This window comes from Triticum dicoccoides, chromosome 5B (genome assembly GCF_002162155.2).
Source record: "Triticum dicoccoides isolate Atlit2015 ecotype Zavitan chromosome 5B, WEW_v2.0, whole genome shotgun sequence".
Taxonomy (NCBI): domain Eukaryota; kingdom Viridiplantae; phylum Streptophyta; class Magnoliopsida; order Poales; family Poaceae; genus Triticum; species Triticum dicoccoides.
Window position 1 is genome coordinate 30,598,980 of NC_041389.1, and position 19,373 is coordinate 30,618,352.

At 44.5% G+C, this 19,373-nt stretch overlaps 1 long non-coding RNA gene across 1 annotated transcript; it reads left to right on the top strand.

Moving 5' to 3' along the window:
* Positions 1–7,540: 7,540 nt before the first annotated feature.
* Positions 7,541–11,148, top strand: LOC119307193. The gene is made up of 6 exons (XR_005149186.1): positions 7,541–7,891; positions 7,984–8,050; positions 8,119–8,297; positions 8,371–8,416; positions 8,498–10,712; positions 10,798–11,148. It is a non-coding gene; the product is annotated as an uncharacterized LOC119307193 (long non-coding RNA).
* The last annotated feature ends 8,225 nt before the right edge of the window (positions 11,149–19,373 follow it).

Consider the following 19,373-nt stretch of genomic DNA (forward strand, 5'->3'; position numbering starts at 1 on the left):
TCGGGATAAATATAAACACTCTTTACTCCAGATTTTTGGTCCTTAAAGGAGGTGTTTAGCGCAACGAACCAGGCAATCAGACTATAAGGCTTTATCACCCTCACTTAGCCATAGGAGTTTGACAACAGGAAGGTAGGCGTAGCCCCTAGTGTTCGGAAGACCGAACTTGGGCTATTGTAAAACGCCTGATCGGATAGAAACCGATCTGTCGCACGATGCATTAGTTATCGCATGATGTGGAAGAAATCGCTAAAGATTTTGTGACCTCTCAAATAGCTGACCAGCTCTCGCCGCATCATGACAATCAGTTTTCGGCTTTCTCCACTGAGGTGCTCGTTCGGAAGAACCGGGACACAATCGCAGTAGTTCTTCCTTTACTACCCTAGCCGATATAGCGGAACATAAGGTAGCAAGCACAGGAGCCGGGCAACCCAACTGTTGACCAAAGACATGATTCGGAGGCAATGCATATAATGCTATAAGTTCAGGGTGCCGAACTGCACTGTAAAAGTGTTCGGACTTTCTTGTCGTGTTATGGGGTACAATGGAGCCCCTGGCGAATTAACACGTACCAAAATGTACGGATGCAATTAAAAATAAATAGACAAGGAAAAATCAGATAATACGCAAACACTGCCAATTAATTTTCATTGTAATCTGAGTAATACGACAAGGCGTATGAGCAGTGTAATAAGCAACTAAGGCTATTTAACATGCCATGACCAAGAGCAAGCTGTGTGCGGGTAGTTAAAACAGGTATGGCGATCATTAGCAGAGACCACCTGGGTATTCCCTTGTACGTCCGAGCCCCTAGCTTTCTTGGCGTATCCGTCCCGCTATGGGTCCAATGAGCAGGTTTATCAGAAAAGGCCTCGAGAAGAGAAGAAACCTGAAAGAAAGAGAAAAAGTGAAGGTATGCGGATCCAGGAGTGGTTGAGCCGCATTGTGGACCGTGGTCTAGCGGTGCCTCCGTCCGTTCCCATGGTATTTGAAGTGCGTAGTTATGTACGTGCGGCATGAATTTCACTGCTTTCTTGGGGATGGGACGAAGGCCGAATTGCTAGCTGAGCTCTGGAGAGTCGGATGGTCATGTTGCAGAGTAGCTCGGACAAGCTTGACGATGTCTGGTGGCTTTATTGCCGATATTGAGGTTTTGCCTAAGGAGGCTATTCTGTACTTCTGCTGCAAGGGCCGCGGTGTGCTCCTCAGTGCGGAGGGAGCGCTCCGTATTTCCATTGACTGTTATGACACCGCGAGGACCGGGCATCTTGAGCTTAAGGTATGCATAGTGTGGCACCGCATTGAAACGAGCAAATGCGGTTCGTCTGAGCAGTGCATAATAACCACTACGAAAGGGGACGATATCGAAGAGTAACTCTTCGCTTTGGAAATTATCCGGGGATCCGAAGACCACTTCCAGTGTGATTGAGCTCGTACAGCAGGCCTCTACACCTGGTATGACACCTTTAAAGGTGGTTTTGGTGGGCTTGATCCTTGAGGGATCAATACCCATTTTGCGCACTGTATCCTGGTAAAGCAGGTTCAGGCTACTACCACCGTCCATAAGGACGCGTCTGAGGTGGAATCCATCAATGATAGGGTCGAGCACCAGTGCGGCTGAACCGCCGTGACAGATACTGGTCGGATGGTCCCTTCGATCGAAGGTGATCGAACAGGAGGACCACGGGTTGTATTTTGGGGCGACTGGCTCCATTGGCTAGACGTCCCTTAGTGTGCACTTCCGCTCCCTTTTGGGGATATGGGTAGCATATATGATATTCACCATTTTCACTCGGGGAGGAAACTTCTTCTGTCCCCCTGTGTTCGGTGGCCGGGGTTCCTTGTCATGGTCACTTTGTGATCCCTTTTCCTTGTTGTCAGCATTTAACTTGCCAGCCTATTTAAAGACCCAACATTCTCTGTTGGTGTGATTGGCTAGTTTATCGGGGGTGCCATGGATTTGACATGGACGATCGAGTATGCGGTCCAGAGTGGATGGGCCCGGATTGTTTCTTTTAAATGACTTTTTCCGCTGACTGGACTTAGAGCCACTGAATCCGGCATTGACGGTCGTGTCTTCGGCGTTATCGCCATTATTTTGATGCTTGTGTTTGTTGTGTCGGGGCTTGCCGTTGCTATCTTTGGCTTCGGAAGTGCCAGGTTTGCTTGAGGTGCTGTTGCTGCGAGCTAGCCAGCTATCCTCGCCCGCCCAAAAGAGAGTCATGAGCATCGTGAGGGCTGCCATGGACTTCGGCTTCTCTTGGCCGAGGTGTCGAGCGAGCCACTCGTCGCGGATGTTATGCTTAAAGGCCGCTAGGGCTTCGGCATCCGGACAGTCGACAATTTGGTTCTAGCTTTTTAGTTAAGAACCGAGTCCAGAATTTCCTGGCTGACTCTCCGGGCTGTTGGATTATATGACTTAAGTCATCGGCATCCGGAGGTCGGACATAAGTGCCCTGGAAGTTGTCAAGGAATGTGTCTTCCAGGTTCTCCCAACTGCCAATAGAGTTTTCTGGCAGACTGTTCAACCAGTGCCTAGCCGACCCTTTGAGTTTTAGCGGGAGATACTTGATGGCATGGAGATCATCGCAGCGGGCCATATGTATATGGAGAAGGAAGTCCTCGATCCATACCACGGGATCTGTTGTTCCATCGTATGATTCAATGTTTACACGTTTAAACCCTTCTCGGAATTCGTGCTCCATTACTTCATCAGAGAAGCAGAGGGGGTGTGCGGCACCTCTGTGTCGGGCTATGTCCGGACGTAGCTTGAATGGAGCCGGTTTGCGGTATTCGGCCTGGATAGGTTTGTGCTTGTTATATCCAGCTTGGCGGCCGTCGTTGCATGTTGGGGTGCACCCCCGCGATCCATAGATCGATCTGGTTTGTCCTGCTCTGTTTTCCAAATTGTACCGCAGGTCATGTGTGTATCCCCGAGCTGTTGTGTTTGTATTTGTTCGGCGAGGCAGTGCCGGCTGGTGCTCGTGCTGAATTGCCATTTTATCTCGGCCACGTGGTGGGCGATCAACCGCATTATGCGCTGGTAGTGCCAGCTTCGGTGCCTCATCATCGAATTGAGGTAGCAATTTGCGCTTCGGGTATCTTTTGTTGGGCGTTCGAGTCCGTATTCCTCGGCTGCCAGGACCTCAGTCCATCTATCAGTGAGCAGATCTTGATCAGCTTGAAGCTGCTACTACTTCTTCTTCAGGCTCTTTGCTATGGCTATAAGGCGGCGCTTAAAGCGCTCCTGCTCGACGGGATTCTTTGGCACGATAAATTCTTTGTCGCCGAGGCTCACCTCGTCCTCGGAGGGAGGCATCTAGTTGCTGTCCTCCGAGTCGTTATTCATGGCCTGTTCATCGGGACTGGCTCGCTCATCTTCCCATTCAGCCTGTTCGAAGCTTGGCTTGGCGGTGTCTTCATTGTCTTCGGCATCGTCTGGAGGTGCTATTCTCTCTGGTGCCGGTATCGCTATTTTTACCATGGCGTGATTTAGAGCGGCGCTGCTGACGTCGACGCTTAGACTGCTTCTCAGGAAGTTTGTCATCAACTGCATCTTTTATGTCATCGCCATTGTCTTCTTTGGGTGTATCCACCATGTATATATCGCATGAGGAGGTGGCTGTCCAGCGCCCTGTGGGAGGTGGTTCCTGTTCTTATCCGGCATCGTCGTTCGTACCGTCGATTTCTTCGGAGTTGCAATCAAGCATGTCGGTTAAATCATCGATAGTGGCTATCAAGTGGGTGGTGGGTGGGCAACGAAGCTCTTTGTCGTCCGCTTCCCATTCAAGCCGGAGATAGTTCGACCAAGAATCCCCTGACAAGGAGAGGGATTTTAACGAGTTTAACACGTAGCCCAAGGGTGAGTGTTGGAAGATGTCCGCGGAGCTGAACTCTAAGATCGGCGCCCGGTCAGATTCGATGGGCGCGGATACACGCGGTTCGGAGCCTATGGCCGGAGACGAGTCCGAGGTTCCGATGACACAGGCCTCGTTGGAGGTCAGATCTGTGTTTGGCTCTAGAGTCGTTGAGTCCGCGGCTTCCGTGGCGGGGTTGAGCCTCCCGCCCTCGGATGGCGCGCTCCGCTCTGGATCTAGGGCCAGTGCGGTTACATGTGCAATTTCCTGCACACCATCCGATGACAGATTTAGGTCATGTTTATCGTGGCGGCGGGGTGCAGCTGTCATAGGCTCGAATCCATCGAAGATCAAGTCTCCGCGGATGTCGGCGGTGTAGTTCAAGCTTCCAAACCTGACCTGATGGCCAGGGGCGTAGCTGTCAATCTGCTCCAGATGGCCAAGCGAGTTGGCCCGCAGTGCGAAGCCGCCGAATACGAAGATCTGTCCGGGGAGAAAAACTTCACCCTGTACGATGTTGTTGTAGATGATTGAAGGAGCCATCAAGCCTTTGGTGGCGACACAGTGGAACTCTCAATGAAAGCACCAATGTCGGTGTCAAAACCGGCGGATCTCGGGTATGGGGTCCCGAACTGTGCGTCTAAGGCCAATGGTAATAGGAGGTGGGGGACACAATGTTTACCCAGGTTCGGCCCTCTCGATGGAGGTAATACCCTACTTCCTGCTTGATTGATCTTGATGATATGAGTATTACAAGAGTAGATCTACCACGAGATCGTAGAGGCTAAACCCTCGGAGCTAGCCTATGATTATGATTGTTGTTGTCCTACGGACTAAGCCCTCCGGTTTATATAGACACCGGAGAGGGCTAGGGTTACACAGAGTCGGTTACAAAGAAAGGAATCTTCACATCTGAATCGCCAAGCTTTCCTTCCACACAAAGGAGAGTCTCATTCGGACACGGGACAAAGTCTTCTACATTATATCTTCATAGCCCAACAGCCCGGCATATGCATATAGTCCGGCTGTCCGAGGACCCCTTAATCCAGGACTCCCTTAGTGCCCCCTGCCCACGTATATAAAGGAGCAAGGGGGAGGCCGGCCGGCCCCTAGGGCGCGCCCCAAGAGGGGAGTCCTAGTAGGACTACTAGTCCTAGTAGGATTCCACCAAGAGGGAGAGAGGGAGAAGGAAGGAGAGGGAGAGGGAGTAGGAAAGGGGGGTGCCGCCCCCTTCCTAGTCCAATTCAGACCCAAGGGGGAGGGGGCGCGCGGCCTGCCCTGGCCGCCCCACTCTCTCTCCACCAAGGCCCAATGTGGCCCATTAGTTCCCCGGGCGGTTCCGGTAACCCTGCCGGCACTCCGGTTTTACCCGAAACTTTCCGGAACACTTCCAGTGTCCGAATATAGCCGTCCAATATATCAATCTTTATGTCTCGACCATTTCGAGGCTCCTCGTCATGTCCATGATCTCATCCGGGACTCCGAACAAACTTCGGTCATCAAAAACACATAACTCATAATACATATCGTCATCGAACGTTAAGCGTGCGGACCCTACGGGTTCGAGAACTATGTAGACATGACCGAGACACATCTATGGTCAATAACCAATAGCGGAACATGGATGCTCATATTGGCTCCTACATATTCTACGAAGGTCTTTATGGGTCAACCCTCATAACAACACACGTTGTTCCCTTTGTCATCGGTATGTTACTTGCCCGAGATCCGATCGTCGGTATCATCATACCTAGTTCAATCTCGTTACTGGCAAGTCTCTTTACTCGTTCCATAATACTTCATCCTGCAACTAACTCATTAGTCACAATGCTTGCAAGGCTTATAGTGATGAGCATTACTGAGAGGGCCCAGAGATACCTCTTTGAAACACGGAGTGACAAATCCTAGTCTCGATCTATGCCAACCCAACAAACATCTTCGAAGACACCTGTAGAGCATCTTTATAATCATCCATTTATGTTGTGGCGTTTTATAGCACACAAGGTGTTCCTCCGGTTCGGGAGTTACATAATCTCATAGTCCGAGGAACATGTATAAGTCATGAAGGAAGCAGTAGCAATGAAACTGTAACGATCATAATGCCAAGCTAACGGATGGGTCATGTCCATCACATCATTCTCCTAATGATGTGATCCCGTTCATCAAATGACAACACATGTCTATGGTTAGGAAACATAACCATCTTTGATTAACGAACTAGTCAAGTAGAGGCATACTAGGGAAAATATGTTTTGTCTATGTATTCACACATGTACTAAGTTTCCGGTTAATACAATTCTAGCATGAGTAGTAAAACATTTATCATGAAATAAGGAAATAAATAATAACTTTATTATTGCCTCTAGGGCATATTTCCTTCAAAATTCACTCTTGTTGCAGTTTCAGAAGACAGAGTGATCGACGAACTAGCCCCGGGATGAGGTGCTGCTTCTTCTTCTCCCTCCTGTTGCTTGTTCCAGTCGCCACCTCCTGCCGCTCCATCTATGGTGGCTCCATCTATAGCTGCTCCATCTGCAGCGGCTCCATCTCCATCAGAGCGACATGCAGCACTGGTACCACCCTATGGATCTCGTAGTTCACGTGGAGTTGGTCGCGGCTTTGGTACATGTACCAGCGTGACCGCTGGAATGGATCCGGGGAATCCCTGGCCTCCTCCATCGCAAAGACCAAGTTCTCGATATGTGGGCGGTGGAGGCCTGGCATACTTGACCTCTCCTCATGCTTGGCGCAGACCCTCACATTCTTCAGGATTGCAATGATGTTGTACCAGGTGCTCACCTCGCGCGCGTAGGAGAGCTTGGTGCGAACATTGTCGAAGATCTCATGTACAACCTGGTCCCATCCAAGGCCAAACGCACCAGCCCAGTTTACGAACAAGCCCAACCCAGTAAACGGAAACGAGCGAGCGCGCTGGCCCAACCCAACATCTTCGCCCCGAGCGTAGAAAAAAATGGCGGTCATTAACGCCGCGCCGTCACCGCTACTCGCTGGCTCGGGATCGGCCACATCAAAACGAGATCATTTTTGTACTTAGTGTTTTTTGCCACTGTCAGAATTTCGGTTTGACGTGAAATGTTTAAATCGTAAAGTGGTGATTTTCCGCTCATCGTGACACGAAAGTGGTGATTTTCCGCTCATCGTGACATGGAAGTGGTGATTCTATGCATTTAACTCACCAGCCAGGGGACAGCAAATACAAATACTTATACAACACGGATACAAATCTACTCTTTTCAAAGAAATATACAGATGCAAATCTTGCTACTCCCTCCGTCCAGGTGCATAGGGCATCTAAAGAGCTGCATCAAGATTGGATGGAGAATATTAAACCAAAAATCAATGTCAATAATGACTCCTATTTGGCCCACCTGAAATATTTGGCCCACTCGGCGGAGGGAGTAATACATCCATGCAAAAAAAAAAATTGCTAATGCATTTATTACTTGCCTATTATTTCGCTGCGTGATTAATTTACTTGCCTATTAAGTCACCAAATATTGCACCACCACTAGACATATCGATGCAAATCTATTTTTTTATAGAAATATAAACAAGCATGCAAATCTTGCTACTAGTACATTTATTACTTGTCTACACTGCGTGAAGTGTGATGGCTAAAAGCCACTGCCTACCTACCAAATTGATGCAAATTGCCAGCCTTGCGTGTCCATCACGAGCGCAGGCGTTACAGTTCGTCGCACCCGTCTATACCCACGAGGCCGGCCAGCCGGCCAGGACCCCAGATCTCCAATTTCGATTCGACGCGATCCCTCCCGTCCCGCTAGAATTCCACCTAGGTTTACGGCCTGCCGCCCGCCGGATCCCGAGTTGGCGGTGGCGACTGGCGAGGGGCTGGTGGCTGGGCTGCACGCTGGAACCCGGCGCCGCGGCGGAGCATGGCGACCGCCTGGCCAGGAGGCGTCACGGGGTCATAGAGAGGCGCCGAGCGCTTCTCCTCGGCCGCCGCCGCCGCCGTTAACACCTTCCCGTCCAGCCTTCTTCCTCATAGATCTGTAAGTATCCCACCTCATTTCTTCGCGTGCTGCACTGAGTAACTTCCGCGTGCTGCACTGAGTAACTTTGACCGATCGGACTGGTTGGACAGAGGGTAGACGGGGAGCAGAGGAGCAGTCCGCAGATCAGGAGGAGGAGCAGATCCGGGTCCAGCGTTGGTAATGGACAATTTAACTTTGATGTTCTTCTTCGCTTTGTGGATCGTCACGGTTTCTGTTGTTGGCAGGCTGCAGCCATGCGGATGATCCAGGGGGAGCTTGATGCAAGCACGATGCCGAATCTCTCTGGTGCGGCGCGGTTGCCGTACGTCAGGGAGAGGCACCGGCCGGGCGCTTCTCCTCGGCCGCCGACGCCGCAGCAGCCCATACGTTGCCTTCCTCGTCCAGCCGTCTTCCTCCGAGATGTGTAAGGGTTCAGTTCTACTTCTACCTCACTTCATCAGGTGCTCGTGCTGTACTAATGTACTTTTGACCCATAGGATTGGTAGAGGAGCACGAGGAGCAACAGATCCAAGTTCAGCGATGGTGAGCTTCAGTTACCTTTGTTCGGATCTCTTTGTTATTCTTCATCACTTTGTGTATCGTGATGACTTGTTTTGCTTGTAGCTGGCTGCAGCCATGCATGGGACGCTAGGTCGATCAAGGGGAGGCGAATGATGCCAGCGGATGCCCCATGAGGTTTGCCTTAAACTTTGATTCTAGTCATCTACTGATTTTTAGCATGTGGCGTGGGAACTGAAAGTCTGAAACTTGTACCCAAGTTTCCATGTCGCCCGAAAACTTACACCGCGGAGAACATTTCTCTTTGCTACCACGATAGGCAACGAGCTATCGTGGACTGAATATTGAAATAGTACTGTATTTTATTATAGTAAACTGGAAAGATTCTGCAATATGACCACACATATCTTTGCCATCTTGAGTAGAGTATAGGTTACTGATAATATCGTTGTTTAAGAGCATCTCCAAAGCAGATCCTCAAAGTCCACGTATATATCCGGACCACAATATTTGGATAGCTTTTGTCATTCAATACGAACTCGTATGTCCACGGACTAGTCCGCATGTTTAAAATCCGATATTCTGGAAACAACCATGAGGCGTCAGGGGGCTATGCGGGAGTTCGAACATCCTCCAAACCAACAAAAAGCTATCATGTGCCTACGCTACCACGCATTCCGTTCTCCCCTCTCTCCTCCAAAAGCAAGAGGAGTAGTGATGCATACAGGGACCACACACCCACTTGCCCTCTCCTCCTTTCTCCCACTGCAATTTCTTTCACGAAATTTGCAAATAGCTTTGGATGGTTGCCTTCCACATCTTGTCCGCTGACAGCGTCCGGACACGTTTGAGGACATTGTAGTGTCTGTTTTAGGGATTTACACTAGAGACGCCCTCAGGCTGCTTATTACCAAGTGGGAATTTCCGGGTTCGATTTTAATCATAGGCCATTTAAGTTTGTTTGTTTTTCTCCGTAGTTTTTTTAAGAAACCAGGAGTTATTTTTTCCATTTCAGTTCAAATTTCGAAGTAATCATACTTGAAATAGTAAACACTACTTGTCTTCTTTCCATGTGTAGCAAACTTTCCTCGTTTACAATTTTTAGTCTAATACTTCTTAAGGAAATTTGCAGTACTAGAACAACTCCAGCAGAGTTGTCATATCAAGCCAAACAACATAATAACCTGTATGGCGACTTTGACCAAAAAAGCCGTTCTAGCAGAGTCGCCATCCACCACTCCATTGCCATATGTTTGGAGGGAACTCCGAATCAAGACCTACCTTAATATTTGGAGGACAGGGAGAGGGACATTTAGAGCGCACACCATCCCAAAAACTGCTACTTGGCGTGAGCGACATTTCCCCTCCGTCCCCTCTTCCCGCCCGTGATGCCACCTCACACACCTCCTCGTAGCACAACCTCCGTTCGACCACATGCCATGTTGATGACACCATCAACTCCGACACGACCCCTGCATCCCATTCCTCCGATCTCCCATGGGATCATGCACTTCCCTCTCATCCTTGTCCTCCATACTATTCAGCGCAACCCCCCTCAACATCACGTTGCCGAGGACACCACCTCGTTGGATCTTCCATCGACGATGCAACCACACAGGCTGCAGACCCTCTGCTGTCAAGCATCAACTCCATCCTCCAACCTCCCCCACAGCCACCACATTGTGTTGGTTGCCCAACCATAGCGAAGAACAATACAAAATGGAGGAAGAAGGTGAATTTCAACTCCCCACTTTGTTCAAGCAGTTGTCGAAGCATTGGCGCCTTCGAACTTTGAAGCATTTGGTGATATGCAAAGTTGGCAAATAAACCTCCTTCCTTTGTCCTTTCATTTGTTTGCTTCAATGCAAGGTGTTAGTAGAACAATGGTGGTAGCTATGTAATCTTTGTGCGTAGTGTTGCTTTTATGTATTTCAGAGGATTGCTTGTTAATAATGAATCCTTATTGAGGGATATGACGCAAGATTCAGTTGATACCAATAATTTGAATAGTAGAGACTTCTCTCTTCATTAAATATTGTTGAGCACTCTGAGTGGTCAGATGCTGCGAGCAAAGATGCGCAACTGGATCAATTCCATGCCTCCTAATCTTCTACAAAGAAAGCATCTCCGGTTTCAAACTACATCAATGAAGAAGACCTTCTGTTTTGTTGGCATGGCATGATACCACTCTGGATGCGGTTGCCAAGAATGGTCAAACTAGTATAGAGTATTGGAAGTGACCAAAAGAGAGTTCTAACCATCAAGGAAGGTATTTGGAGCAAGTAAGGAACCCATCTCCTAGTAGTGTTACCATTAACAAGTATGTGAGCACTCTTGTCGTCTTTTTAAATGCCATATTGCATATAATATTGAGCATTAAATCATTGCTCGTTTGTATGTTGTAGCATGGGATAGCCCAGGAAAGGTACAAACAACTGCCGAGGGTGAAGGGGAAAGCATTTGGCCTTTGACCTCGTTGAGAAGGATTAGAGGGCAATGTGAAGAGGAAATAGAAGGAGGAGTCTCCACCCTTGAAACAAATGAGTCAATCCATTGACGCCATTTTGTTGGAAAGCCTTTCATATGCATATATTGTTGCAAGAATGGCCATTTAAATTTGTTATAGGCCTTTCCAAAATCTACTTTGAAGATAGCTCGGTCAAGTTTCGTCGATCGCAACGTATGGATCCTTTCATGTAATACAACAATCCCCTCCAGGATGTGTCGCCCTGGCATGAACGTCGTTTGTGTCGTCCTATCCACATTGTGAGCGATCACCGTCCGATTAGCTACCTCTTTAGAAGAATGGAAATAATACAAAAAATTGAAATTATACAAAGCCAAATCCCCATTGTATAATTCAACAAACATACACACAAAATCCTTTTCTACGACTCGCAAGAAGCACTGATAGAACTCCTCGTCAAACCTATTTGGTCCCGGCGCTTTATTCTGTTCCATCTATGAGATAGCTTCACAAACTTCTTTGTAAGAAAATGGGGCTTGTAGGATGGCATTCTTCTCCATCGATAGCTAAGGGTTGTTACCTCTGACATTCTGATCAAGTAGGGGATAGTCGGAGACAGGGGAACTAAAAAGCAATTTATAAAATTACTAATGTAGATTTTAATTAAGTCGGTTCTCACCGACGATAGTGCCATCATCCGGTTTGATATGGAACCTTTTCTATGTTTACCATTAGCGATAATATGGAATTATCAGAACTATGTAAAAAAGAAATATGTTGGTGCTTGACGTGGCATCTGTTGCATTTCTTTTTTCAAGTTCATCCAATGGTTTCTTGGAATGCAACAATTTATACCGAGTTATAGCTGGAATTTGGAATAGGACTAGCAGATATTGTTCTTGTTACTTAGCTATATTTTTTATACAAATATAATATGGTATACTATAGATAATTCAGACTTTCTAGAGCCAAACTGCACATGTACTTATGATAGTGAAAGATGGACTCTAGGATATCAAATAGTTACAGAAATTGAAGTAAAACATAATTTTATCTCAGTATTCCTTACCTAATTAAACATTTTCCGGTGTCAATACAAATCCCTGGAGCCAATGCTTTGTGTTCTTCTGCATTTACCTGAGCCACAACCCCATGTTCCTTGATGTTCATCTAAGAACAGAAAACAACATAGATGTGAGATAATCTTTCATAACTTTCTCTATCACTGTTGTAGAAATTATCATGATCCGCCCCAAAAAAGAAGAAATTACCATCTTGATGACTTTTATAAGTAACATATAAATGTATTATAGTAAAATCATATTCTAGGGATTTCACCAAATCTCTTTGACGTAGTGGTGCACGTAGTGGTGCATGGATTTGGCTTAGTAAATTAGATACCTAGGTGTGCATGTTATATTATCTATAATATGCTATTTATGTCTTATAATCCCTCGGCTACCATAACAAGGTCACTATAGACATTGAAGGTCTCCCATATATAAGCTTGACAACAAATTTTATAGTCACATATTTTATGAAATCTTACAAAATTTTATGTGGAGAATGTTGTGTACATGCACAAGTGGGTGTAGTGTGAACATATCAAATGCAGTGAAGGAATATGTGCTCCGGGTGCACCAAGGTACTTTGGACCTTTGAATGGATATCTAACGGATGTAAGCTAGCTGAGAAATGGATTGTTGGCACATTAGCAACAAAACCCTCATGCATTATAAAAATCAACCCACACTCCACCATTTTCTCCTCTCATCATATTTGTAATTTCTTTCTTCAAACATATGAATGACCATATATGTTGAACCTTATATCCTAATTTAGATTTGTTTTGAGCATCATCTTTGTTTTTATGAGATGTTCGGCTAATGTTGGATATTATTGTTATTATTTTGAGACTTGACCGTGACATTCATAAGTTCCAAGTGAAACAAAAGATATTAATCAGTATTGGTCTTGTTTCAAAGATCTTGTCGAAACAAATATTATAGCCAAAACGCATCCAAAATCAGACATTTTGTTAAAAATATATAACCCATTTTATGTCTAGAACAAAAAATTAAACAAATATATTTATGGATGGGAAAGTAAGATGTGGTGTGTGGATTGAATTCAAAAAACAGAAGGACAAATTTTCAAATATGCCAACAATCCATCTTCTAGCACGACCACATTCCTCAGATTTCCATCCAATGGCTCAAAATCACGTGGTTAACTAGGTGCATAGATTTTCCAGTTTCACATGATACATTCTCGACATCGAGTTTGTTTTCTCATGTGGGCGAGCCTCTGACAGTGAGGGCCCACCTGGTAGAGGGCATGTGCACTGACGTAGCCCACTAGCTAGTCTCAAACACTTAAAATCATTTTCCGCACAAACTCTTGTTGTAAAATCGTAGAAATGAAAAAAAAAACGGGACAATTATGAAAACCCTACCAGCGAAGACATAACTTGAAAGCAATCTCAAAAATGTGTGTCATCTATACAAATCAATATACACACAATATGACAACATCTCTAATATAAAAAAAAGTATGGATCATAAGAAATAAATGCAACTTGAAGCTTTAGACAAATGCATAGATAGACTTGATACAATGTCAAGAAAACACGCTAATGCTATAAGGATACACGAGTAAGATTGGAAAAATTAATTGGAGTGAATGTTGAAAATCCTACCAATGAAGGCATAACATTAAAGCTATCTTGAAATGTTAGTACTTAAAGAAATATCATTGTCCATGATGTGCCGAGCATCTATGATGTAGAAATATATAGATCTTGAGCGATAAATTTAGGTTGTAGCTCAAGGATCTAGACCTAAATATTATAGATATAACATGAATGCTCCTTAAAAGAAAGGAACTCTTAGAGTCTTTTTCATACCCGTATTGCTATTTGTAGTTTGTCTCATGTTTTATCTTTTTTGTATCGTTACACATTAAGTTAAAATGTTTGATTTATTGTGTGGTTAAGCAATGATTTGTACGTTTTCACATGAAGTCTTGGGGTGTTTTTTGGGTAGTTATACATGGTAAGGGTTTTCATACTCATAGAAATATATTTTGACGTTCCTGGCTCGGCCATCGAAAGCTAAGCAAATACAATGTGATATATAATAACACAACACTTGTACAATCAACTAAAATTTACTATTTTACAGAAAATGATGGTTCGCATGTACAAGTGTTTCTGTTAGGTGGGCTCTATCTTAAGAATCGGACATGGTCTTAGTGATTGCTATAGTTTCTAGGTTTTTTGTTGAAAGTAACATTTTGAGTGCTTTATTCCGTCTGAGGTGTGTCATGTTTTAAATTATACTTTAAATTTAGGCATGGGAAGTGCCATAAAGGACCTACTATAAAATTATTTCTCAAGATTAAATTATACTAACATCTTAGGAAATTTCCACCATCCAAAATGGTGCAAAGGTTTCTAATTTGCACGTCAAACTTCCAATCAAATTCATGTAAAATTATTCCATTTAAAACTATCTCAAATTTTAAATTTGAGAATTTATGGAATACACTTTTGATAAGTTACCACTACAATCTCTCCATCCAGCTTTCTTTGCCACAAAATATACCTAACATGCCAAATAATTCAATTATAGAAAATTCAAAAAACAAAGTACTATTATTGGCTTTTGTAATATACCTGAGATTCTACAACTAATTGAAATTCCATAAAACCAAATATACAGATGAAAATCACTGTAAATACAACACCACCTACCAGCCCCACAACACGGGGAGATCAGCCCCAAAACACACCCACCTATCTGAATAAAATGCATAGTTTTCGTATAAACATAGAAATAACCCACATCCACACAGTCATTCATTATAAAGCACAAGAAAGTTCATAACCAGAGTCTCATCAGTGGCACCTACATGTGTACCATTCTTTTGACCAACATCTTTTAGCAACACAACGATCTCGTCGTAGGGGTCGTCTTCGACGGTATGTTGCTCGAGGTTGTTCATGAACTGCAATAGAGTGCAGAATGCAATATCTCGGGGGTAAGCGATGCTACCAGTGTGCTCGACAACATCAGTCAACTACCCTTCACCGTTCATGATGGTTAGGAGGGTAGTGAAGTCAGGTGGTTGGAGGTTTAGGATCCGGTCGTAGGGGTTTATCTCATTCCACGAGAAGCAGACAGTGTTTGTCTGCGTTTAAGATAATCATAAAATGTAAAAGTATTAGCTCGGTGGTATAGAGATTCAAAATGTATTCTAAATGGTAAACTAGGTTCAAATTTATTTTGTTAAGCTAGCTATTGTCAAATGCATTTGATTGTAGTTGTTGTTTCTTGTATGTAAACAAGGAGAATTTACCTGGCCACGATTGATGTCACAACCCATAGAGGCTTGTGGTTCATCGCCTGGATCCCTATGCCACAAACCATGTGTATTATCAATAAAAATATTCAAGTGAACTAAGACCAAAAGGTTGCCACAGATAATTTATACCCCTTTAACCAGTATAAAAAAAATAGGACTTATTAAACTAGAAAGATCTATCGAATCCCTTCAACCAAACCGATGTTTAGTTCTGTATGAAACCCGCTATCAGTTTGGTTGAAGGGATTCGACAGATCTTGCTAGTATAAAAAGTCCTAGATTTTTTTTGTTATACTGGTTAAAGGGGTTTCAGTTATCTGTCGCAACCTTTTGGTCTTAGTTCACTTGAATATTTTTATTGATAATACACATGGTTTGTGGCATTGGGATCTAGGTGATGGACCACAAGCCTATCAGGGTTGTGACATTAGTCGTGGCCAGGTAAATTCATCTTGTTCACTTACAAGAAATAACAATTATATTCAAATGCATTTGACAATAGCTAGCTTAACAAAAAAATGAACCTACTATACCATTTAGAATGCATCTTGAATCTTTGTACCACCGAGCTATTACTTTAGGATTTTACGATTATCTTAAAGGAAGACAAGCACTAGTGTATGCTTCTCATGGAATGAAATAAACCCCTGCCACGGGATCCTGAACCTCCAACCACCTAACTTCACTACCCTCCTAACAATCATGAACGATGGAAGGTACTTGACTGAGGTTGTGTGGTGCCATGGCAACATCACTCACCTCCAGGATACTGCATTCTCCACTCTATTGCAGTTCATGAACATCCTCGAGCAACATATTGTCGAAGATGACTCCTACGACGAGCTCGTCTTGTTGCTAAAAGGATGTTGCTCAGAAGAATGATACACATGCAGGTGTGCCACTGATGAGACTCTGGTTATGGACTTTGTTGTGCTTGATAATGAATGATTGTGTGGATCTATTTATTTCTATGTTTATACGAAAACTATGAATTTTTTCAGATATGTGGGTGTGTTTTGTGGCTGATCTCCCCGTGCTATGGCACATATAGGTGATGATTGTTTCTTATTTTGATGAGACAGAGGTGTTATATTTGCAGTAAGTTTGCATTTATACATTTGGTTTTATGAAATTTCAGTCAGTTGCAGAATCTCATGTATGCTGCAGAAGCCAATAGTAGTACTTTATTTTTGAATTTTTTGTAGTTTAATTAATTACCACTGTAGGTATATTTTGTGGCAAAGAAAGATGGATGGAGAAACTGTATTGACAACATATCGAAAGTGTATTCGATGAATTCTCAGGTTTACAAATTTAGTGTTTTAAATGGAATTATTTTACATGAATTTGATTGGAAGTGTCGCATGCAAAATTAGAAACCTTTGCTCTTCTTTGGATGGTGCAAATTTCCTAAGATGTTTGTAGATTTTTAATCATTAGGAAGAATTTTTTAGTAGGTCCTTTGTACCATTTCCCTTTCTTAAATTTAAAGTATAATTTAAAACCTGACACGCCTCGTACAAAATAAAACACTCAAAATGTTCCTTTCAACAGAAAACCGAGAAAATATAATAGTCTTTAAGACCATGTCTGAGTCTTAAGATAGATCCCACCTAATAGAAGCACTTATACACATGTCAACCATCATTTTGTATAAAATAATAAATTTTAGTTGATTGTACAAGTGTTACATTATAATATAACATTACACTGTATTTGCTTGGCTTTAGTGGCCCAACCAGGAACGGGCAAACCCCGGGTCAAAAATATATTTCCGTGAGTATAAAAGCCCTTACCGCGTATAACTCTACCCAAAAAAATACCCCAAGGCCCCATGTGAAAACATAGAAAATATTGCTTAATTGCACAATGTGTCAAACATTTCAATTCAATGCTTAACGATCCAACAGGAAAAAACACACATGGTAAGAAAACTACAAATAGTAATACAGGGATAAAAAAGGCTCTGAAAATTTCCTTTCTTTAAGGCTCATTCCCCTTATATCTATGACATTGATGTCCATATCCTAAAGTTGCAACCTATTTTTATCGCTCAAGATCTATATATTTCTACATTACATCGTGGACAATGATATTTTGTATGTAATAACGTTTCTAGACAGCTTTAATGTTATATCTTCTCCAATATATTTTTGCTGACTTGTTTGTGTACCCTTGGAGCATTAACGTGTTTTCTTCACCTTGTATCCAGTGTATCTACGTAGGTGTCTAAATATGCAAGCGACGTTTATTGCTTAAGATCCATATCTTCCTGACATTATAGATGCTGCAACATTGTGTATATATTGATTTACATAGATAACACACATTTTCTTGATTGCTTTAAAGTTATGGTTTTATAGATAAAACACACTGTTAGGGTTTTCAGCATTCACTCCAATATCTTTTTCTAACATATTCATGAGTATATATGAAACTTGCTGGTTGTTACTCCTTGCGTCTTTTGACACTCTTATATTATGACGGAGAGAGTAGAACTGTCTCTGTTGTTTCTATGTTGCTTTTCCCCCCAAATGATAAATGCCACACGTGTGGCACGAAGTAACACCACTCTGACTTTTTTACACGAAAATTGCCATCTGAAAAAAAAAACAAATCCTAAAAACTCAAACATGCCATCCAAACAGAAAGTTGTCATGCTTCAGAGCATCTCAACAGGGCGCGCTAGATTACCAGAGCGCTGAAAAGAACAACAATTTGGCGCGCGGGAGGTCGTTTGGCGTGCTCCAGCCGGCGCGTGAAAAAAATTGGCGCGCGTAAGGGAAAAAGCAGCATCGCCGCATGTCATCCAGCGCGGTTAAAAGCCGAGCGCGTGCGTCCGCCAACCGCCACCCTTTCTCTCTCTCGCCGCGCCTTCTTCCTTGCCTCTTTCGATGCCCATCGCCCCCTCCCGCCGCGCCTTCTCCCCCGCCTCTTCCAGCACCGCCGCCGCTGCGCCTTCTCCCCCGCCTCTTCCAGCGCCCCGCCATGCCGCCGCGCACCCGGAGCAGCTCGGGCTTCCGAGGCGTCCGCCTCCGCCCCTCTGGCGTGTATTACGTGGAGATCCGCTCCGGCGATACATGCCTTGGGCTCGGAACGTTTGAAACTGCCGACGAGGCTGCCTGCACATACGATGCGGTGACGTGGCGCGTCGGGAGGCCACGGGCGCAGATGAAGTTCTCTGACGTGCGAACGCGCGAGCAGGCGCAGGAACTCGCGCCTCCCCCACGAATCATCGAGGAGGATCGCCGCCTCCAGCGGAGGCGGGAGCGCTGCCTCCTCATCATCGAGGCAAATGAGCACGCCATGGTGGTGTGGCGCGACCACTTCCCACATGATGTCATCGCCGAGAACGAGTTCTGGGCGCAGAGGTGGGCAAAGCTAGCCGCGCGTCGGACGGACAAGCGTGCGTGGAAGGAACTGGCGGAAGCTCAGTGCAAGGTGAGACCTGCGTCGACCTGGGACAAGGACGATCCTCGGTGGGTCGATGCGTTTACGTGGTCAGACTACACCACCGAGAAGGATGAGGAGTAGTTTTATTATCTAGTTTTATTTGCACCGTTTTATATCTAGTTATCTAGTTTTATTTGCATCGTATGAATTAGCTTGTGGCGTGGGGCTTGAATTATGCTAAAGCAAAAACCCTCATGCGCGCGCTAAAACACTATTTCTGTGCTGGAAAAAAAATAGCGTGTCTCGCAACCGCGCGCCTGTGTAAGATGCTCTCACTACTAAAGTTGCAATCCTCTTTAAAAAGTTGCCATAAAAAGTTATTAGGGTGAAATTGTTTCATGCTAGGTATGACACTTATCAGGGTGCTTTATTTTTCATTTCTACCATCTTTACAGCTGGAATTTGTGTGGAAAGAGGATCTGAAATATAGTAGTCCCTCCGTCCGAAAATATTTGTCATCAAAATGAATAAAAAAATGTATATAGATGTATTTTAGTTATAAATACATCTTTTTTGTCCATTTTGATCACAAGTATTTTCGGGCGGAGGGAGTAGTACTGTTTGAAACTGGCTTGTGGGCTGCGTCAGCGCATACGCCCTCTGTCAGGTGGGGTCCCGACGTCAGAGGCTCACCCACAGGAGAAAACGAACTCCATGTCTCCCCTTTGCCACACCTTTTCTCCTCTTCGTCGCATC